At 36.4% G+C, this 24,969-nt stretch overlaps 1 pseudogene; it reads right to left on the bottom strand.

Moving 5' to 3' along the window:
* Positions 1–11,033: 11,033 nt before the first annotated feature.
* On the bottom strand, positions 11,034–11,807 carry LOC149222662 (heat shock protein 90-1 pseudogene; annotated as a pseudogene).
* Between the last annotated feature and the right edge of the window lie 13,162 nt (positions 11,808–24,969).

Here is a 24,969-nt window from a genome sequence, read left to right as displayed (position 1 = left end):
GCCTTGGCAAGCGTACCCATAATGGACCGGCCCAAATTTGTTCTCTCTCAGGGTCAAAGAGAGGACTCCATCTCTTTAATAGGACCGGTGCCATCTCAATGTGCCAGTATCTGGCGAGCACCAAGTCTGTGTAGCTCCCTTTTGCAAAATGAAGAGCAAACCAACCCCTAGGTAAAACTTGAACCTCAGGTAATTCTTTAAGAACGCCCCCCCAGATTTCCCTGACCCATTGAGTGAGATGAGTAGCCGGATACACCCTTCCACGCACATGTCCGACAAGTATAGTGCTTGCCATGATAGTTGCTTCCCTTATTGCAGAGGTCTCACCAAAACAGATCGAGATATCCTTTGAGGTCGATTTCACGCACTTAATTTTTCTCTTCCCCGAACGAGGTGCAGATGGGTGGTCCGCCAATGGGTCTGGGGAGCCATCCAGTGGGATGGATTTAGTAGACCTAACCTTGACTGCCAGAGTCTCGAAACAACTTGAAGGTGAATGGAGAGGAACAAAAGGGTTTGGGGCCACTAAAGGAAGTGGACCTGCAGACGTCACGACGAAGAAGGATGTAATGGGTGGATTCGGGTCGAAGGTAGGCGACGGAGGCAAGATTGCAGACAATATATGAAGGGTCCCAGGTGACAGAGGGGAAATGTCCAGAGCAGGGGAACCCTGGGAGGTATTCCTGGCGGAAATAGGGGCTGAACAGTGCTCCGGCAAGGCAACCACCAGTGGTGTATTTTGCGGAAAAGGATCCAACGGGAGGCTAGGGCCGGCTTCCGAAGATGAGAAAACAAGACACCCAAAAATGACACGATCAGGATGCAGGTCCTCGGTATAATCCACCTCCTCTGTTTCCATTGAATCTCCCAATATACCAGCTGAAGAAGACATCCTGATAACGACGGATGGGCTGGGAATGAGAAAGGTGGCTGCTAACTGTCGGCTACGGGCACGCGGAGCAGTAATCTTTGTTAATTTATTTTCAAGAGAGAACTAATAAGTATTCACGATGATTTTTGTATTTTGTAGGTAAGGGTGTCGACATGATCAATCTCATTGGTCTTAGGTAAACATATACATTCGTAATGGTCCGCCAATCGTATCCCAAGTGCATATGTTCCTTTATCTATTTTCATCTCTCTTTAATTTTATTTTTAAGTTATGATTACTTCTACTTCACCACATATCTCAAAGCCTCAATCTAGCAAGGGGGGGCATAGCGAAGTCACCCTAGAGAATATTTATAGTCATTTGAATTCAATAGAACAAAAAAGAGATATAGAACATAAAATAGAATTATTTTTGATACTTGAAAAAAATTGAAAAGAAGAAAAAATTAACAATTGAAGAAAAGTACACTTTGAGAGACAAGATTAAAGAGATAAAAGAAAAATCAAATAGAAATATTTTCCTAATTAGTACAAATAACAAAGTAGACATCAAACCAATCAAAGAAGAAATGAACAAGCTAATTGAACTAGATCACGAGTATAATAAAAAGTTCTTTAATCTTATAATCACCGATGTAAAAAAGCAAAAATATGATGACATGTTAGAAATAGTAAAACAAAAACTTCAAAACAAGTCATAAATTTAAATAACTTATCTCATAAAAGTGAAGATGTTGGGATAGATACTCAAGCATAAAGTAGACTTATACATGTTTGGATAATTTCTAAGGACCATAAATTTGGCATGCTCAATATATCTCCAAGCGTAAAAGGGACATGAATTTTTATAAATGGGGACCTCACCCCAACAATTCAAGATGAATTAAGGAAGGAGGTTTGAAAGGTAAAGGAAGTAAAAAAGAAATGCAATTGGATAATCATTAGAAATAAGAGAACTATTATTAGAAATAGAGACCAAAAAGAGAGTAATAAATAGGAATTTGGAACACTCTAGATCCTCTTTTGAAACTGTTGGATCCCAAGAAAAATAATATTATTTTTTAGTTGAAACTTGGGAGCATGATGACTCTAAGGTCCCTCACATTGATGGATTCATTTTCTGTTCAACTTTCAATAGGAAATCCTCTCACAAAAATAATTAGAGGACTAGCAGGCTATTACATAAAAAATAGTGTTTCTCCTCACACTCGACTTCATAATATATACCTCCTCAATTGGTACATTTGAATCTAAATCTTATACATTAATGGGAAAAGGATTTATATCACAATTTTTTATTTCGCACCTATTAACTCTACATTTTATAAGAAAATAAATTTAGATAAAAAATTCCCTTATAATACCTTAGAGCAGGATGTTCATAGTCTAAGAAATGAATACATCATCCTCTTATTAAGAGAATCTAATGTTAGAACCACATCTTGTCAAGTTATTCTTTTAAGTAATGATTCAAACCCCATTCCCCTTTGGTTAGAGGAGGTTCTTGACTTAGCTAGTAGATTCAGAAAAAACTTTGAAGGCCTAATAAAAAATTTATTTGGTATAAAATTGGTCAAATTCTATAGTCTCAAGACATTATAATTTGTAATGGTGTAATATAGTGGCCAAAAACCAACTAAATGATTTTCTTTCATGGTCTTTGGAAGTAGTTTCATGGATTATGTGATATTTTATAACCATGTTTCCAACAAAATTATAAAATTTGGCCTCTTAAATGACCATGATCCTAATAGAAATCATAAACCTTTAACCTTAACTCAAAATTATCCATGCAAAACAAGCACATCCCTAAGAATTATGAGAGTCAAATCCACCTACTTTTTGACAAGAATAAGACGGATCTCTTCTTAAAGGAGTTAAATATGGATTTATACCTCTTAACTTATAAGGATAACATTGAAAACATCTATCACAATTTTACTACAACCCTTTCCATTTCCATTAGCAATTTCTCTATAGAGGTGTCATATAAAAGGTGCAATATAGCCACCAACCCTTGGAATGATAATGATTGTAAAATTGTTGAAAAAGGTGATTAGGGATGCTCCTAATGAAACCTTAAAAGTTGATAAGATAAATATGTATAAATATCTCTTTAAAAGAAAGAAAATATATGATATAAGTGTAAATAAAAAGAGGCTACTACAACTCTCTAAGTTTTACACTAGAAAGTTTTAGAGGAAACTTTTTACTCATAAGACTAAATTAAATCATTTAATTTCTTTGAAGAAATGGAATATTTACCTTAAAAACCTCTATGAATCCCCTAATGCTATGGATACAATTTCGAATGCCCCTATGGAGGATGCTATCTTTTCATTGGAAGAAGTGAATTTGGGATTAATTAGCTCATGAATATGAAATCTAAGGACATTGATGGATACCAAGTTGAAACCTTTAAAATGGTAGAACCTATCCTCATTATGCACATACATAAACTCTTTAACTTCAGAGTGAAGCAATGTTTCTCAAAGCCTTGGACTTGGAGCCTTATTATGCCTATATTCAAGAGTGGGGATAAAATAATTCCCTCAAATTATAGGATCATTATGATTAACCACATTTTAGCCAATTTGTATGGGCATGTTTTGGAAAATAAGGTTAGTCTTTCTCTTGAAAGTTATGGTAGAAGAGATAAAGGAAAATTTGGGTTAGGGGATAAAACTCAACCATGGACCATCTTTTTACTCTTTGGATAACTATAGAGGAATGTCGCAATAATAAAATTGATCTCTTCTATAGTTTTTTTAACTTTCGAAAACTTTTGACATTATTCCTAGAACAAATCTACGAAAGAAGCTAGAAGAGATAATGGTTCCTCTCAAGTTGAGGGTTTTTATGAAAAGGCTATACACGAATGTTATTTCCAAGATTAGGACCATTGAGGGTTGTTCTAGGGAAATTCAATGCAATATCGGAGCCAAGGAAGGGTGTCCCTTTTCAACTACCACTTTTGGCATATACATTGATAACCTAGAAGAGTGTTTGGAAGATTCAAGTTGTGTTGCCCCACACTCACTATTATGGTCATAACTCTTCTCCCTTATGATGACGATATTTTTCTTTTAGAAAGGATCCATTACAATATTTGTGAGAAACTCATAATCCTCGAATATTTATGCTCCAAGATGGGTATGACAGTTAATATCGACAAAACTAAAGCCATAATAACTAAATCCTAAAATCTAATCTATGATACTTTTGTTTTTTACAACTCCTCCTTGGAGGAAGTTCCTTCTTACAAATATCTAGGAATAAACATCCATAATAAGCTAAATTGGAATTATAGCATCAAAAAAAGCTAAATGGAGGTTGTAAATATTACTGTGGGGTTGAAAACAATTGTAAGTCACCATATCTTTGGATTTTCAATAAAAAGAATCTCCTATCTAAGATCTATGTCACTCTTACTGTTTTATATGGATATGAGGTTTGGTTTCATCATATATCTAGAGAGTTGTAGAGGAATATTGAATATATCCAAAGAATTTTATAACCTACAACTTAAATATTAAAGGAAATACTCCCTACCTTATCCTCCTAATTGAAGAAATTTGTTCCCCACATACATCATGGCTATGACTATGCATATTATGTATAAGAATATGTTATACAATATGGATGCCAAGAGGTTTCCTAAACTTTATTCTAACTCTAGTCAAAACTCCCACAATCAGCTCAAGCGAGGATGGCATATTGATGCCCTATCTTGGCTTGCTTATTAAGGAATAAAGAATGACATAATCTTGCAAAATTGGGATAGTATTAGAAATATTATTACTTCCAAATTTAAGGAGATATTGTAGGGAAATAAAGAGCTAGAGGAAAAAATGAAACATAAATACGGTAAGGAGGTAATTGACCCCAATCTCATAAACCAAAATTACCTTTTTGCATTGACTAGTGTTGATAAAAAAATGAAGATTTTCTAGATAAGAACTAATTTTTATGAGTGTCGCAGCTAAACTCGGCATCGGTTAATTCCCAAAATGCCATGGGATGAAAGAGTTTGTCACTTGTGTTATCCAAAGAGGGTTAAAGATGAAAAGCACTCACATTTTATCTAATTTTCAAAATATTTTTCGCAGTACCAACTTGACATTTTAAGTGAGTGAGGCTATGGTGATTTGGGAACACTTATCTCACTTCTTTTTGAAGATACAACTAAAATGTTAAAGAATTATAATTAATTTCTTACCTTCTCAGGGTTCGATAAGCCATATAGGTCGTGGTGGAGGTTCACCACCACCACCCCACACAAACTTAGTTTATCTCTATGAAAAGCTTAAGAGAGTACGAAAAGAGTATGTAAAACAATAGTTTACATTTTAAAAATATAAATAAAAATTCTATTAAAATTATAAATTAAATATTTTATATTTTATATAATAAATTTTAAATGAGAAAATTTATTTTAATAAATTTAAATATATGTAAAAATATAGTATATAAAATAAAAGTATGATAGAGTTTGTCTAAATATGCGATTCTGGGAATCACCTTGGGAATGTATTGGTTGAATCGTCTAATTGTGTGTCCTATATCTGGGATCCAATAAGACCATTCGTCAAAATTTCCTCAAGAGGATTCAAAGGGAGTTGAAGTAATTCAAAAGTCTAAGAAAAGATATTCGTGAGCTCCTCTGCATGCTCAATGATTATTAGAAGAAGGATGTCCATGTCAAAGGTCATTAGGTAAGTCAAAATATTTGATTATGATATAATGACTCTAATGATGATATGATATAACTTTGGTATTTGAAAAGCTGCATGAAAAGGATTGGAGGACTTTGCCTCTTGGACCAAAGGATTAATAGCAAGTTGCAGATAGCTCGATGGCAAGGTTTCTTTCCTGATATTCACAGGGAGATATGATTCAGTTAAATTATGTTTGTCCACAAATGATGATTCTCTCACTTATCAATGTAAGAGGGAGTTGATTCCTTATTTAGCTTAATGGTCTAATAAAATGGAGAAGTTGTTGATTTGGATATAGACAACTTGTGGGTGGTCTAAGGTACTCTACTAGAAATTGTAGGATTGGAAGAATGGTGAATGGAAAGAGCACATATAGGTGTTATAATCTACCTTTATTTCATGGATTAATCAAAGATTGAAATCTGGGAGCTCCATTGAGGTTGAATGTATAAAGACGTAAGCATGGCTTACTATGAAGCCATTTAAGGAAGCTCTCCACTAAGACATCATTAGGGGAATTTTGAGGTCTAAAATGGGCCTCCTAAGACAAATGTACAACCAAAATAAAATTTAGAAGAACCAATAGGATTAAAGATGATGACGTCAACCATGGGGGTTGATTCACCATTTTTGGAGTAAAAAAGTAAAATTATTAAAAAATAATAAAATAATAAAACTACTTTTTCAACTCGTATTTTCAACTTATCTCCATAAGGTTTTACTCAAATTTCGAGCAGAAGTACTTGTTGCAAGCAAAATTTAATTCCTCATCCACAGAGTACCCATGTTTCATATTTTTGATGGACCCTACTACATAAAAAATGATAAATACATGAAAAACATGATTGCAATCACATTTTTTGAGGATATAATCTAATCTTATTATATTATTTCCACTATTATTTTATAATTTCCTTAGGAGGCCCATTTTAGACCTCAAAATTCTACTAATGTGAGCACACCTTCATTGTATATTGCAGAGTGGGATTTGTTCCTTTTTAAGAATCCCATGTTCCACAACCACTCTAAGCATTTTTTCATCAGGCGCCACTTAATTTGGGATATGGTACAATTGGGAGCAATCAGGATCCATCATTTCAAGATGAATGTGTAGGTTACCTTCATCCTCACAAAGCCTCTTGGTAATTTTATCTTCCTTCAAAGATTGGTTGGGAGCCGCGGAAAGATTCTACTATGAGGATATTGGTTGAACATTGATCTCTATGAGCTCCTCTAGGTCTGGGGTACTTTTTGGAACTATATGCGACCATAGGATGTGGATACTCTTCTTTCCTTATGGGTTCACTATGTACAGGATGTGGTTCATACTTTCCCTATACATGTTTACCCCAGTGAGAGATGCATATATGCATTTGTCTATTGTCACATATAGACATGTCGATGGGTGTAGTTCATCATTTCCCCACATGTAGGATGCTCATTCCCTATGATCAATGGTTGACATGTCAGTGGGATGTGGTTCATCCTTTCCCCATATGTAGGATCCTTCCTATGATTATTGGTTGGAATGCATGTAGGATGTGGCTCATCCTTTCCCTATTATCGATGGTTGGCATGCGCATAGGATGTGGTTTATCCTTTCCCTATGATGGTTGTGTTTTGGGAAAAAGATACATGCATAGGGTGAGTGGTTCACCTTCCCCTATGGTGGTTGACATGTGTGTAGGGTGACTGGTTCACCTTCCCCTATGGTTGATGAGATATGCATAGGATGAGTGGTTCACATTCTCCTATGACATATGGGAAATATGAGTGGCTCACCTTCTCTCCTAGATGCCCTAGCATACACCCTACCCAGGTAGTCCAGGACTCATGGTACATACCTCTTATCCGACCAATGAGTTGGGAAAAGAGGATAGGGAAAATAGTGATACAGATGGATGCATCATGTACCGTCGTACTTCTTATGTCTAGGATGCATGATGTTCAACCAAATTGATTACTTGGGATCAAGTCTGATTGGGGTTCTACCCCTATACGCCGATTGACTTTTTCCAGTGGAGAGTGGCAATATGACTCACTCTTAATCAATTATTCTTCATTATCTATATCAATGTTCAGAAGAGTTGAGGTGAGATGCAAAAATGGTTCATGATGAAATGATGGATTAGCAAGTGGAATTATTCCTAGTTTAGAGGGAATGTTAAAATTGGCAACTAGGGCCAAATTCCACTTTGGGAAACTCTTTTGAAGAAGATAATTGTGGAAATGACTTTTCAAGAGGGCCAAAATCGACCTAAAGGTCACTATATTTGGATAAGGAAAAATATATTTTTTAAATTAAGCCCACACATGTGTAATTTATCAAGGTCAACTTGGGGTTAATTTTACAATGAAGCCTCTCTCCATATCCTATAAAAATAAAATGAAGTGTCCTCCAACATCATTTGATCATCTCAGACACATTTTCTTCTCTCTGAGATAGTCATAGAAGTAAGGTATCACCGGCAAAAGAGGAAGGGCTAGGTTGATGTCATGGAAATGCTATTTGATGGGCCGAGTCCCTTAGGCAGAAGGCTGAGCCTCTTAGGGGAAAGTCTGGGCTTATTTGTGGATTGTTTTGGGCTTATTTATCTTTTATTGTAGTTCTGAGTTATCTCTGAGGTTTATCACATGCATAAGGAAGAGATGAAGTGTGTGGGTGTGTTTTTCATGGCAATAAATCTCTCTCCTAGGTGGCTCACACTTACATAAGCCTTTCTCAAGTAGGCCACAAGACTTATCTTGCTGAATAGTAGGCTGAGAGGATAAGCATATGTCCAGGTGGGACACAACCCTAATTTGATGAAGCCTGGTAGGCATGGATGATTGTTTGAGGGCTTAATTAAGTTCAGATTTGTAACAAAGGGAGGATCCTTAATTAACTCTGGTATCTTAACCCCGATCCTTTTGGTGGAAGGGGCAAGGGTATTGTCTAGATAATGGCAGGTGTGTTTCCATACTTGGTCGTTTGGAGAAAAGAGATACCTAGAAAAAATGTGGAAAGGGTTTCTTTCCGGGAATAGAGCATCCAAAACCGGAGCAAGAGCCTGGTTGAGGAAGAAACCCAGGGAAAAGTACTCGTTGCTTCTTCTCATTATGATAAAGGGAACATTTCGTGCCCTAGAAACCCCCAAGGGATAGACCGTGTACTTAGTCTCTAAAAGGGATTCAATAAGACCATTCTCTGGCATTTCATAGGTGTTAGCCAATCTTCCCTATTAAGTGTGGTAGGACGTGCACTGTGACACATGATAATACCATGAACCCAAAATAATATTGCAAACCATTATGTTGGTGAAAAGATCTAGGAGCATATGTATACAAAGAAAAACTAGCATCACCATTGAGTTAAGGGAAGAGGAAACATTACCCATAAATGTAGTGCTCATGGGTAGGAAAGGAGCAATCCTCTTACCAACATCGCGTTGAATCCTTGAATAACAACACTGGAAACTTTTGGATAATCATTGTCAAAATTTTAAGCCATATAAATGGGCATAATATGAAATTCTACTTCAAGGGAGTAGTGGCTCTCTGAACTAGCCAAACTTCTTAGAAATGCATGTTTTCTTATACATGCAAAGATCAAATAGAAAAACATAGGGAAACTATAACTAGGGGAATAATTGAGAATAAACTTAACCTATTGTAAGAAAAATAAATTAACATTAGATGCACTTAACTTGCTATGTACAAGTGTGAAGTGCTTGGAACATACCTTACTCCCAATGCTTGTATGGTGATAAAATTTGGTTGGAAAGAGTTGGTGTGTCGAACCATGAGTTTTCACAGGTGCTCTTAGTCTTTCGAGTCTATTCTTGTTATAAAAATGAAGATGAAAGCAATTACTCCCTAGGTTCAAGCAACTCCCCAAAGCCCGACCCAAATTTCAAAGGCATGTCATGTGTCTTTACTAACTTAGATACCAATAATTAAACCATTATACCATCGAATACAAAATGGTGGCAAGTGAGGGAGACTAATTTTCATCTCAATATTTATGTGTGCTTGGAATCAAACAAATTGTAGTGTATGATAATGTCCCGAGATTGTGTCAGTACCATATGTAGCAATGGTTTAATACACGTATTCAAACCAAACTAGAAGTTTATCAAATATCTCATTAAGAGGCTTTAAATCACTGCGATAAAATTCTACATTTCATATGTCATTTCACGCCAGTTGATTTGATGGTAATTAATCACCTTTAAATAAAATAGATTATGCTTCAGAACCATACCAAATATTCAATCATGGAAACTTTGTGCCTATTGGTTAAATAAGATTTATCACCATATTTTAAATGCGACCGATTTTAATGTGCTTAATAATACCGCATGTGAGGTATAGTTTGCAAAAACGCCCGATTTATAAAATATAAAAGTCATAACATTTGATCATCTGAACATTCATATTTCCTTTGTCTTGTGTCAAAGGTTAACATACTCGTAATGTAATTAATTTCATTATATAGTGACTAGGCTTTGTTTAATTACCATTGACACAATACATGGCCTAAGGTTTGTGTGGGTCGATGCCCTGAACATTTTTTTTCTTTCTTTTGAAATGAAACAAAGGCCCTTACAACATAAACTTTTGAATAAGAAATATTTTCCCTACATAAAGCATGGCTATGACCAGGCATCTTATGTATAAGAATATGTTATAAAATATGGATGCCAAGAGGTTTCCTAAACTTGCTTTTAACTTTACCAAAACTCCCACCATCAGCTCAAGCGAGGATGACATATTGATGCCCTATCTTGGCTTGATTATTAAGGAAGAAAGGACGACATCATCTTGCATAACTGGGATAATATTAAAATTATCATTACTTCCAAATTTAAGGATATATTGTAGGGAAATAAAGAGCTAGAGGAAAAAATGAAACATAGATATGATAAGCAGGTAATTGACCCCAATCTCATAAACCAAAATTACCTTTATGCATTGACTAGTGTTAATAAAAAAATGAATATTTTCAAGATAAGAAAATTTTTTGATGAGCGTTATAGCTAAACTTGGCATCAATCAATTCCCAAAATGCCATGGGATGAAAGAGTTTTTGACTTGTGTTATCCAAAGAGGGTTGAAGATGAAAAGCACTTTCTCTCAAATTTCCCATCTTATACTCACATTTGATCTAATTTTCAAAATATTTTTTGTTGTACCAAATTGATATTTAAAGTGAGTGAAGCTATGGTGAGTTGGGAACACTTATACTCACATTTGATCTAATAAGTTTCCATTCAATTTTTATGGTGTTATCTTATCATATGTGGTGGGGTCATGGCAGGAGGGGCTAACAGGTTTCTGTTTGCTCTCTTTTCTCTTTCATTTTTGTTTTCGAATCAGTTATCTATCTGGCATGTATGGTAGCCCATGATGGAGAAGGATAAGGATCATATGCTCATGGTTGTTTCACATCCATGATCTGTCCTTGATGTTGAAAAGACAAACTCTGTAAAGAACCCATTGCAAATTTTCATAAACAAATAAATGTAAATACTTGATTTCTTTCTTATAATAGTTGAGGGAGTCTCTGTCAACCTCCTCCATCTTTCTCTCCTCATGAAGAGAGGGGTCCTCTTCTAGCTGCGGCATGTCTGCATCCATCTCGGTGGAAGTGTCGTCCTTGATGCTTACACAAAGCTTGAGCATCCTGTGAATTTTGGCAGCGAATGTGTTTGGCTCCTCCAGGGATGAAACCCGAGGTAAGAAGGGCAGTTTAATACAAGAGCATCATCATATCCTTACCTAGTTTGTCGTGCTTGTCATTTTGGTTCTCTTCCTCAGATCTTCCATGATGGCATTCTCTGCGTAGATCTCCATCATTTTCTTGCTAGACATGTAGGATGACATGGAGCTATCGCGGAGGGTCTGGGCCTTCATTATTCTCTCCATGTGTGCCATCAACCCATACTCGCCCGTCACAAGACAACATGGAGAGTCCATAATACGATTCGAGACCACTACCTTCTCCACCTTGTTGCCCAATATCTCCTTCATCACTTTGCACAGGCTTTCAAGTGCAACTTTCTTTTCTTCCTTCTTTTTGTTCTCCTCTATCTTCTGCCATTATTTTAAAGTAGAAACAAGCTTCTTCCTATTGTATTCCTTGAGCTGCCCTACGACATACTCATTGATGGCATCCACCTTGAACATGACTTCATAACCTTTCCTCTTCAGTATCTTTAGGAAAATCTCCCTATTGTTGTAGAAAGTGGTGATGATAAGGCTGAACAGCTGATTAATTTCAGCCTTGAAAACAAAGGTTTCCACCTCACCACTCTCCATGTTGATATCCGCCATTGGAATTGGAATCATAATTGCAATGAAGTAGAAAAAAATAGTGAACCAGACAGGTATTAAAGAACAAAGATAGAAATCCCCCATAAGATATATTAGAAACTTGAGCAATGCTAAACGCTAATACATAGCTTTGCGAGTGCGTAGATCTAACTGCTGTCTGAAAGGAATTTCACGAGTATCAGATTTATAACAATGGTAGGAATCTTAGCTTTCGTTCGGACCTTAGAGCATCGAGCAATGGCTTGGATGTCTTTGGAAGCTTTGGAATATGATTTGAGAGGTGAAGATTGATCGAGGAGGGCGTTATATTTCAAAATTTCGTTGTCTCGCACTTAATTTGAAAACATGGCATGCTATGGTATGAATTAGCATCCTCATGCATGGTAACATATGCTTATAATCATTGTATACCATGACGAAAACAGAAAATAGACATCAAACATCTCGGTGAAATGTGAGAGATTAACATTATCGGAGGCGTGATGGGTCCCATATCCAGGTGGCCAAAACGTAATCGTACTCTTAGGGGCATTAAATATTCTATAGTGTTAGAAATATTTGTTGCCAAGGGGCCCGATCAGCTTGGTTATAATGAGATCTTGTAAGTGTGATTTTGCATGACTAAAGCCTACCACTGCACTTGTGGGCTGAAGTTGTTGGCATTATGATTAATGTGTTGTTTTTTATGACAACCTACTTAATAAAGTTGTGAACATCTAGGTAGGAGGGGATCTCTCCCCTCCTTGCTAGATCGCTCATTTGACCTGTCAGAATTCGTTGATTCGAGGAAAACATCTAGGGTTTGAGAGATTGACACTGCACGGAATTTCTAGAAGCCGTGGGCCAAAACCCTGACAAAGGGCATTTTCCATCAATGTTCATTAAGATTTCTCTTTTTTTTAAACAAATAATAAAATAAACTTTTAAACAATTAAAGTTTCATTAGGCTTCCCTCTAAGCCCACAAGTTATCAAGTCTCATGCAATAAAAGTAAATGACAATAAATAAACAAATATTTTCAGTAACTATGGGTGTTACAAGTTCAAAGAAAAATAAACCCCTGATTGAATTAAAAACATGGGGGACAAATAAATTATAAGTTTACAATAAAATATATTAATATAAATTTACAAAGTGTTTATCTAAATGAAAAAATAAACATAAATAAATAAATAAATTGATGTAAAAAAAATAAAAAGTAAAAACTAATGTGAAAGAAAGGTTATAAATTAAGTATAATATTTTATATTATATTTTTAATTAAATGTTTATTTTGAATTAACAATTATTAACATTATATTTAAATCTTTAATAATAATAATAAAATTTGTAAGGCAATGTGTGAGTTTTTTTTAAACAAATGTTTGTAGAGTTTTTTTTAAAGACAATATCAACATAAAAAATGATTTGTAATTAAGAGAGAGAGTTTGCTAGGTTATGTGAGTATTGAGATGATTGACAAGTTTTTTTTATGGCTTGCGCTGTCAAAATCATTTTGGCTTGGGTCACACTAGCCTTTAACATGGTTAGATTTTTTTCCCATTGAGTGTTGAACTGATGACCTTTGCACCACTTAGTAAATACCTATGCTCTATAGGCTTATATTTTATATTTATTAGATAAATTATCTCATTTTACACTATATTAATATTAATTAATTTAAAATACAAAATTGTATTTTACTCAATTAAATTCCTAAAATAATTTAAATAAAACATACACAACACAATCCATTTATAATAATTCAAATTTCAATTAATATAATAACATTTCATTTAAATTTTCATTCACACAATATGAATATAAATACGAATATAAATAAAATATAAAAATTTTTAAATTTTATTATATTAATCATTGTATTTGGACCATATCTTAAAATTTATTAATCATTTAATAAATAATTATTTTCTTTTAATATAAAATTTAAAAATATATATATATTATTTAATTTCTATCTAAACTATATAAATAATATATTTTAAATATGCAGAACAACAATTATATCGTACCTGAAATCTGTGAAATTAAAATTTTAAAAGATAAAATTAATTATGAGTTCTCAGCGCTGCAGTAAGAGTAAACGGAAAGGATCACATCCATTCATTTAACCATAATGTGCATTCCACAAATAATATTCATCCATCACTATCATAAAAAATAACAAATAAATAAAAAATAGAATTTAATAAAATAACATTTATTAATATTGGGGCCACGTGCTATAAAAATTTGTCGAAGCTTGACTTTCATGTTTTCATCTTCCCACATTATGCTTTCCCAGCACTCCATTGCACATAAATTGGCAGCTTTTCCATCCCTCTCGAAATCTTTGGCTGCGCACCCAACCATCTTTAAGACACGGAGTTGAGGTAGTGTTCTTTCATCCACACTCCCCTCTGCCACGATCTCCACCCAGACTCTCTAAATTGTCCATGTTTAAGAACACTTAGAGTGGTATTGATTGATAGTTCCCCACCTCCCACCTATCCCACATTCGTAAGAGGTTGTCCACTGCAAAGCTATTGCTCTAACCGTCTAGCCGTTGGTCTAGCATCTTCACGGAGAATTCAATTTCACTGGGTCCATTCGTACAGCTCGTTACATATCCACTTGGACTCCCTATTCCCAACTCCATCAAATGATAACAGCTGCCAACTTCAGAAGCTTTAAATTGGGCAACTGTTCCAATGGAGACAGCGCCGTTATCCCGAGGCAGAACTACAAGTAGACGCTTTCAAGATGTTCAAACTTGCAATTCAGAAGACTAATTAACCCTCCGTACGTGAATAGCATAAAACTCTGTAGCTTCTTCATGTTCTGCATGTCCTCTGGAAGAAGATCCTCTTTATAACTATTGCTGTACCCAACTGTAAATGCCTCATCTCGGACCAGGTTCCCATTATGCCATCTTTAATTATTGACCTTTTGCCATCCTGCTGCCTGGTGTACTTCATCCATACTTCCAACTCCGTCAAGCTTGTCCCAACTGAGCTGGAGTCTGCTGAGTGAATTAAGTTCAGACATCTCACGCGGAATCATTTTTAGAGAGTCACATCTCTCAAATTAAGATGCTTGAGATTTTTGAGCTCTCCAATCTGAGATGGCAATGAATTTAGATGTGTACAACATGAAAGATCCAAAAATTGAAGGTTAGAAAGATCGCCAATCTCTTGGGGCAAATCTTGGATGGGGAGCTGACTCAATGAGAGAAACTGAAGCAGTCTTAGTTGCCCCACTACAGTTGGGACTGAAGTTATATTGGTGCAGCCCGACAGATTGAGAACCCTGAGAGACGTCAGGCTCACTAGAAATTCTGACGGAAGCTCTTTCAAATCTCTATTGCCTTCTAAGATGAGACTTGCGAGCTTTGGGCATCTCAAGTGAGTGGGCAGATCCCCGATATAATTATCGGCAAATGACATCCTTGTGCAATTCTCATAGACAGCCTCTGGAAAATCTCGCAGATTTTGGCTTCCCATGACTAAACAATTCTCCTCTTTCTGGGCTATATGCACTGCCATGTCACGAATATGAGCATGGTGAACTCTTATGCTCGGAAAAACGTCGTGAACATCTCTTCCCCTTAGTCTTTCTTGCCTAAGGACATTATTGCTCTGCTTAACAATGTGGAAGAAGCGCCGATCTAGAAGGAGCTTTAAGTATTTGCGGCCAATGGCCATGTCCATTAAATGTGTTCCCTCTTTGCTCTTAACGAGGCCTTCTCCAATCCACATTTCCACTAATTGCCTCGAGTCAATTTCTTCATCCTCCTTATACATCGCACAATACAGAAAGCAGTTCTTGACATCTGAATGAGGCAAAGCATCGTAACCCCATCGTAACAGTGGATAGAGTTGTGCATCAAGGCCAGAATGAGTGGCCGGAAAAGATGGATCTACATTTTTTTGCAGCAAAGAGAAGCAAGTATCCCATTCATCTACAGGAGTTTGGCTAATCATTGCTGCAACTATGTTTATGGCCAAAGGCACACCTTTGCACTCCTCCGCAAATCTCAGGGCACGCTCTTGTATATCCACAGGAACTTGGTCGTCTTTGAAAGCCACTCTGCGAAACAGCATCCAGGCTTCATCTCTAGAGAGGGGTTGTATTTCAATGGACTCTTCTGCGCCCATTTCTCCAATCAGATCCTTCCTGCGAGTAGAGAATAGGACTTTACTGTGTTTGCCATCCCCAAATGCCACGCCTAGTTCTTGCAAATCAAGGCGACTCCACAAGTCATCCAATACCAGAAGAAAGTTCTTCTCCTTCAGATATGCAGACAGCTTCATCTTCCTCTCATCAAAACTGTCTGGGAGTCTTATATCATATATTTGATCGCCAATAGCACGCTGCAAGTCAAACATAGTATAATCCTCTGGAATTCTGACCCAAATCCTCTGATCGAAGACATTTCTACTGACCTTTAATTCATATTTGTTGTAGACCATTTGGAGGAGAGACGTTTTTCCAAGACCGGGCATGCCATAAACGCCAATCGTTTGAGCCCGGTCTTCTTGGCTAAGCCACCTCTCCACTTGGGCTTGAGCATCCATAATCCCGGAACCTACAAACTGCAGAGAAGTGACCAACATTGACATGTTGCTTTGAAAGCCATGATACACCTCATCATAAAATGCGTTCCATTCTCTTATTTCTTTGGAGATCAGTCTCCTTGGATTGTGCACGACACAATCAAGACAGCTTTTGGGCCGCGGTTCCGGGCGATCAAGAAGGCGTCTTGCCATTGCAAGACAAGTTTGCAGCAATTGTAAGGAGGTCAGCAGAGGTGCTTTCTGTACTTGTACTTGACGTTGGAAGAGCCTGGTAATATCGGGTTCATATCGGAAAAGCGTGCTCAGGTGTTGTACAAGGCTCTCGATACGCCTCAAGTCAGCTTGCAGAATCTGACGCTCACCCTCCTTGTTAATTACATCGTTCAACAGTTCGGTGATCGGGCCAACCACATGGCTGTTAATGGCGTTGCGTGATAAAACAATGTGCTGAAACAAGTCATTTCAAAGCCTTGAACAAGATGATTAAAAAATGCTTTCCATTCTCTTACTTGTTCGGAGAGTCTCCTGGGATTGCGCGCAACAGAGTCCAGACACCTTTGGCCTGATCCAGAGCGATGGCGTAGCCGTTTTGCCTCTGCAAGAGAATTGTGCAGCAATTGCAACCAAATCTTCACGTTCTCTGGGGGTGGTTTCTGTTGATATTGGAAGAGGGCAATATCTTGGCGAAGCATCTCCATACGCCCCAAGTCAATTAATTGCAGAATGTGATGGCTATCCTCATGGTTAATAACTTCACTCATCCGCTGGACGACTGGGTCGATTATGTGGTTGCCCGCTCCGCTGGTGACGATTGCCATGGCTTTCTTGTTATGGTCGGAAAAGTGCCGCAGAGAAAAAGAATATTGAGAGAATATAGGGGGAGAGCCTGCAGCGCAGTTGAAGAAAGAGAACCACTACCAGGGAGGTGTTATATCTGTGGCAGAGTCTGCAGGGCAGTTGCAGATAGAAAGCGAGGGAGGTGGATGATATGGTAAATAGCAAGCAATTAACAAACACTAATAAATATATAGAGGCTTATGGCGAATGTTGGAACCCAAAAGTAAAAGGAAAATAAAGTTGATGCGATTCTAAACGTAAATAATGCAACGGAACATTCAAGAAAACCAAAGGGTTACGGCTATCTATGGTGTGAACATAGAAGAAAATGACGGGGAAATGAGAATCGCAGAGATAGACGGTACCACTTCCGTGTCTTTACTTATGGCCAATTCTGGTTTTGTTTTCATTCTTTCGTTTGTGAACACACACTTTATGGGAAGATCTCACATTCAGGTAAAAAAAATCAATGTCATTTTCAACATTTTCAGGTTTGCAGTAATATAGGTTTTATCATTTAACTTGTAAATCTGGTATATTTTTTAATATTTCAGAAATACAAGGCATATTCAGTTTTTATGAATATTCCGAAATTTGCATTTGAGTTAAGAATATCTTTTTCTACTAAATATTATTTATAAACAGAATCATGTATATTTATATGAGGTTGATAATAAGTCTTATTATAGTGATTGTGATTATGATGAAAGTTCAGCAAAACGGAATATGATTATATATATATATATATATATATATAAATTATGATAATTTTTAAATTAAATGAAAAGCGTATGTTTTGAAATTTAAATAGTAAATTTTAAATAATGAAAAATCAAGATTTCACATTAGAATTTCAAGATTTTAAAATAAAGTTAATGCGAATGTTACTTTGTGATGATTAGAATAGAAATGTGGTGTTTTGCGTGTGGTTTAGACTCTAGAGGGGAATATCAACATTTGCTTTAATGAAATTAGGTTAGTAACATTTCTTGTCGTGTGGTGTAATGATGTTAGAGGCTTGGGAATATTAACATTCCTTTTAATGAAAGCTTAACAAAATGTAACCCACATTTTATGCGATTCTAAACGTAAAGAAAGCAACTTGGACAATGAACATAAGTAAAGAAAAGCAACAGAAGTTTGATATAGGCGACGGGTGAACGTGTGAAGTTGGAAAAAAATAAAGCCTATGCGAATCTATATGCTAAAAAAGGCAACTTGGGAGAATGCACAAACTTGAAGAAAACCGAAAAGTTTATGCCAATGTGAGAGTTAAATTAAATGTCGGTGGGAAAAAAACTAAAGGAAAATAAGGATTTTTGCGTGTAATTAAGAGTGAAAGGCATCGCCTTTGCTTTTTATCTTTTATTTGTGGCCAAGGGGGCAGTCAGCTTGGTAATAATGAGGCATTTGCTTTAATCTTTTATTTGTCGCCAAGGGGCTAGCCAGCTTGGTAATAATGAGGTCAGCTTGGTAATAATGAGGTCTTCTAAAGTTTTATTCTCAATTTATATTATAAAATATAAGTGAGCTAGGAATTTTATATTTCATAATATAAGTGAGTTACATCATTTTAGTTTCTAGTTTTTATTTTGATTAGATTATTCTTTTGAACATACAAATTACTATCTTGTTTTTTTTGTTTTTATCATTGTGAGTTTTTCCTTTTTACATAAGTATGTATATCTAACAATTTTTTTTAGTACATTGACTTATATTTCTAAATGTAACAAAAAATACAATATAGTTTTTCCATCATTTTAAAAATTTGTTTTGTTTTCTAGTAATAACATGTTCTATTTTCTAGTAATAAACATGATGCAAGCATTGGTGAGGATGTGCCCCTTTTTGATAGGTTGTCTTATCGTATTTTGTTCTCAATATATTTGTTGGAAAGAGATGTTGACCAAACTGGAGGGTTAAAATCTGTATAATTCTTTACCCATTCTATAATGCTCTTTGCATCACCATAAATTTGTTGACATAATTGGAGGGTTAAAATCTGTATAATCCTTTACCCATTCTATAATGCCCTTTGCATCAACATAAATTTGTAGATGATCCAGATCCAATCATTTTGCCATTAAAAAGATGCCCTATAGTGCAATGATTTCTGCCCTATTATTTGTTCATGTACCTTCCTCCCACTAGTAGTGGTCGAAATGACAACTCTCAATTATGATGTATTCACCACAACCACATTTCCTCTGGTGGCAAGCCCCATCAAAAAAACATAAGGGGAATTTTCTATTCATATATATATATATATATATATATATATATATATATAGATAGATATATATATATATATATATATATATATATATATATATATATATATATATATATATATATATATATAGATATATGTTGGCATTCTTTTCTGGTTGTTTTTTGTCTTGGGTCCACATTCTTCCTAGTATGTCACTCATTGAAGAGTTGCTTCTCAATCCATTGGCTCTTTTCACTAACTTTTTTTTAGAGTTTCTAACCTCCAGATAGTCCGTATAATGTCCCATCATTGTGCCAATGTTTAGCGTGTCCAACACTCCATCCTGTATAGCCCTTGCAAAAGGACATCTTATTAGTAGTAGATGATTTGTGTACTCAGTGTCCATTCTTCACATGTGACAAATATTGGGCCCATTGAATCCCCTTTTTCTGCACATGTGACAAATATTGGGCCTGTTGAATCCCCTTTGTTGTAGATGATCCCAAGTGAGGATATGTCCATGGATGGCCAGCCATCCAAAACATATGAGTTTCATATGTATTTCTTGCTTCCAAACAATATTAAATCATTTATAACTTATGTAACTTTAGTTTTATTTTACAATATTTGATATATCTCTTTTACCATTGGTTGTCTTTTGTATACTTGTCATCCCATATCATCCTATCCTCCCTTTTTGTAATGCATATTCCTACTACTGGTAATTTGTTGTATTCTTAATCGTGCTCGTGAAGACACACTCCTTGTCATTTTGTTCATGTCTAAAAAATAGACTGAATTTTTCCCAAAGAAAATAAACTAGAAGTCTTCTTATTCTTATTCATTAAATTTCTCTAAAAAAAATAGACTAATTTTTTCCCAAAGAAAATAAACCAGTTTTAAATTGTCAAAAGTGATATTAAATATCCATTAAAATATAAAGATTTAACCTATTTTATATTTTATTCACAAAATTATAATGAATTTCCTTAAGGTAACAATATTACACTTCCAATATAAATGTATATATAATTAATATAGATTTATGTATTATTAAAATAAATTATTTATTATATATTAATAAAAAGATTATTCATATTAATAAAATAAAGATATATTTTATTTACATTAATAAGTATAAAAATAATTAATATAGTTTTATTTAAATAAATATTACAATATTATGTTGTAATATTTAAAACTAAATAGTAGTAGAAGTAATGATAAGAGCTAATATAATGAGTACAACCCACACAGGGTTTGGTCTAAAGAATTTCTAGCAAGAGATTATTAAAGAATTAGCAACCAAAGGTATGCCGAAATATTTGGTAGGTAGGGAACCGGTACCAAAACCTAGGGAGCAAGCCAAGAAGGTTTAGATGGAGATAGGGGTATTGAAGAAGAAATATTCAGTTTATCATTGTTAATCATAGTTTCATAAGCTTGCATGAAATCATTGAGAATATTTTTGAGATTTCTAATTTCACGAAGGGAAACTTGGCAGAAAAGCATGATGTCATCCACAAATTGTTGGTGAGTGATAGGAAAATCGCTACACCATAGGCGAAGGCCTTTGATATGAGCAGATTGATAGGTTGATTTGATGTATCTACCCAATCCTTCAACTACCAGGATGAAGAGAAAGGGAGACAAGGGATCTCCTTGTTGAATGCCTCTAGATGGATTGAAGGTTCTGGAAGGGGAACCATTAATCAAGATAAAAAAAACTAGTGAAGAGATGAGGGAAGAAACCCAACTAATCCAGCGGGGGTAAAAAACAAAAGCCTTCAGGATATTGAGGAGAAAGCGTTGAAAATAGCAACAAGAAATTCTAAATATAGAAGTGCTAAATTTAGTTATGCTATAAATAGAATTTCGGGATACCTTCCTATTTTAGTCAGTCCCTAAACTAAAATAGAGAAGTAAAATTCGAATTTGATCTTAGCAGTTGTTTATAAAATAATTAATTAATTCACCATGAGTTAATTAGTTGTAGAAAATCAAACATGAAGTCTATGTGAAGACATGCAATAGTTTCTCCATTGATTGAGGAATTTATCCATCAGTTAAAGAGATAAGGATGAGTTGTAATTAGCTAGATCAGTTATCTGAGTTAAGTCCAGTTAGATTAGTTCAAATAGTTTTTTGATCTAATTGTGAGTTTAGTTAGTTAATGCATGCATGCATGTAACTACTGCACTTCAGATAACTGAATATTCTCTCATAAATAACTCATGCATGTCAGTTTAGTCAAAGACCTAGTTCAGATCAGGTGATGGGACAATGTACTATTAGTTGCAGGAATATTCCTTGGAGGATATATATTGCACGCAGAAGGAATTCATTCCTTAGAGATTGCGCAGTTACTTCTTCAGTTTAGTGAGTGTGAATGAGGCCAATGCACACAGGTGGCATCACTGGACCCCAAGGAAAACTGCGCAAGGAAATAGAAGGCTTGGAGGGCTTGAGGAAGACATATGTTGTGTCTGTTCAGTCTGTGAGCTGTATTGTTCTATTGCAGAGAGAGCAGGCTAGCTTGTGAGCTGATTCTTTTTGTAACCTGAACATATTTCCACTTGTATGATATTACAGAGATTGGGGTTTTAGGCTGAGGTTTTCCCCATGATTATTCTTCTATGTTCATGTGTGATTGCTTTATCATTCTCAGTTATATGTGTTCTTATTGATCTTGCTCATATTCGATTAAGCTTCCGAAAAGTTTGTTGTAGAAGTAGATCTTGTATTTTGCTTTAGTATATTGCACAATATGTTGATCTACAGTGTGAAATTCTACATGGTATCAGAGCAAAGGTGATCAAAGGAGAGAAAAGTATACAAGAAGGGAGAAGTTTGAAGTTTGTGGTTCCTAAATATAGAAATCGAGTTCTTATCACATCTCAATTTCACCAATGGCATTCAATAGTTTAAGATTCAAATATGCTCTTGATGGCAATTCGAATTATATAGCTTGGAAGGATCGCATGGAAGTAGTATTAGAGGATAACGATCTAAAGGACTTCATTGATCAAGAAGTCCCCAAGCCGACTGATGCTACTAAATTGGCGGAATGGAAGAAATGTGTGGCTAGAGTAAGGAGAATCCTTCTGGAGGGAGTTCGAGACCACATAGTCTTGAGTCTCCATGGGAAGGAGACACCGTTTTCGATGTGGAAAACATTGAAAGATCTATATCAGAATAGCAACGATCAGAGGAAGCTGACGCTAAAAGATAAGCTTCGGAAAATCAAGTGTGAAAAGGGCAACACGATCTCTATGTATCTGAATAAGCTCACCACTTGCAGGGATGAGCTTGGAAGCGTAGGGATCACCACAGTCGATGATGATATGGTGAGTCTTGCACTCCTTGGTCTTCCTAAGAGCTGGCATAGCTACCAAGACTTGATTAATGGAAGAGAAAAATTGCGAGATTGGGAATGACTTTGGTTGGATCTGATGCAGGAGGAGATAAGAAGAAGCACCAGAGATGGATCCTCATTGAAGTAAGATTGTTGGAGAGGTAAATCCCCTCTACAGATAGAGGCGATCCCTACTAGCCCAGAATGGGTCTAGCAACAATCCATCAATGCTAATGTGCAAGTTCCTAATTGCAAATAAACAAGAGGCAAAAGACACCTACTTGGATTCCAATGCTATTGTTTGATGAAGAGATGCCACTCTCGCTCCTTCGCCTTGGCCGGTCACGATATTCCGCGATCTCCGCGAATAGATACCTGCACATACGAAGAGACAGACAAACACAAGCGTGAAATCTAATAAAAGCAATTATACATCAGTCAGAAAGGATGTAATTCACATTAACCATTGCAAGACAAATGAGAATGGAACCATAACAGTAGTCATCTATTATTAAATCAATAACAGAGAAATGTACAACCAATGTTCTGACGATGAGTCCTTCTCTTGAGGGTCCAACCAGCAAGTCTCTTAAGCATTCACCCTTGGAGGTAGATTCTCCCAACACAAAAGCTCTCTCACACACAAGCAATACTCACAACCTTCCTTAAGCTTCCTCTAGCAAAACCACACTTGTCACACCAACTACCTACTAGCAGCAGTCTAAGCACTATGAATTCCACACTATCCAAACTAAAACTAGCTGCTCATGGCAACGATAGAGGTTTAAATAGGAGAAGGAGTCTCCATGAATGGTGGGAGGATGAGCTTATCTCCAAGGAAGGTGGCTCAAATGACGAACAGACATGCCATAGAAAGTAGGGCGACATTCACAAGGCCAACAACCAGGTCTGGAGTCATCTGGAAGGCCGGCTGTTAGAACAAACTCGCCCAAACAGGATCAGCGCGGGTGCATAACTGGACTGGAGCGCTGACATCGCATCTTAATAACAGAGCAGGCTGTGTCAGCGCGACTTAATACAAACATAGGATGCGCTGGCTCATGAAATTCGATCAGCGCGGAAAACACGTGTGCTTCCGCGCTGACAGCGCATTCGGTCTGTTATGGAGCACCCATCAGCGCGGTTATTTGGCCAAAAGTCGCGCTGATAGCAAAAACTTTGGCAAAGTGGGTCATTTGGCCAGATTAGAGAGCATGAGCATGATTGATTTGAATTCATGACATAGTAGGGAGACTGACAGGGAGACAGTGACAAATTACTGTGTAACAGATGCCCCCTAAAGCATGAAGCCCGAGAGAGTGGGAGGGGTGAAATGCTTTACAAAACTGCTGAACTGGAACACCACCAGGAAGGACCTGCACGCATATACAACTGATATCTCGATTACATGTAGTCTAGGCATGGGCGCAGCCATCCAAAAAGACATACGAAGAAGGTCTGTGGTATGGACGCAGCCACCCAGCTGAAGAGACCATGATGATAAGAAGGTATGGTCGCAGCCATCCAAAAAACTCAGGTATGGGCGCAACCATCCATCAATGAGTCATGTAATAACAATCCACAAAATTGCAGCCTGGTTCACAACAGACAAAAACCAGGGTCTTGCGCTCCATCCCAACCCGAACAAAGTACAAGTTCAAGCATGTGAATACATGAACTGAAGTCGAACATGCATGAACATCGTCTGATTACCAGTCAATGATGAAAACTGTTAACAGACGCGAGAGGTACCACCAATAATGACAATGGTCCTCAAGGTACTTAGAGGTACAATCCGCGGCGTGTGAATCAATGAGCTGGTGTCGAACACCTGCAGAATCATCCGACCGGAGGCCAATGATGAAAACCTCACGTCGAACACGAAGAACCTGCCATTGAGGCATGCAGGCTCTAAGGCACCTGAAGGGAGTCTCTAGGTCACTTTCCTGGATAATGAACTGAAGTCGACAGGAAGTAACCTTGATCGAAGGTGGGCCATAATGTTTCCCACATCATCGACACGAGACAGAGAAGGATAAAATATTTTGTGTGAGACATCAGAGGAGTGGTAATCTTGCAGAGGCC

This window comes from Pinus tabuliformis, chromosome Q, assembly GCF_031772625.1.
Source record: "Pinus tabuliformis cultivar Carrire ecotype Pingquan chromosome Q, CPIR1, whole genome shotgun sequence".
Taxonomy (NCBI): Eukaryota; Viridiplantae; Streptophyta; class Pinopsida; order Pinales; family Pinaceae; genus Pinus; species Pinus tabuliformis.
The sequence above is the reverse complement of the archived record's forward strand: the minus strand, read 5'-3'. Positions and strand labels throughout refer to the sequence as shown.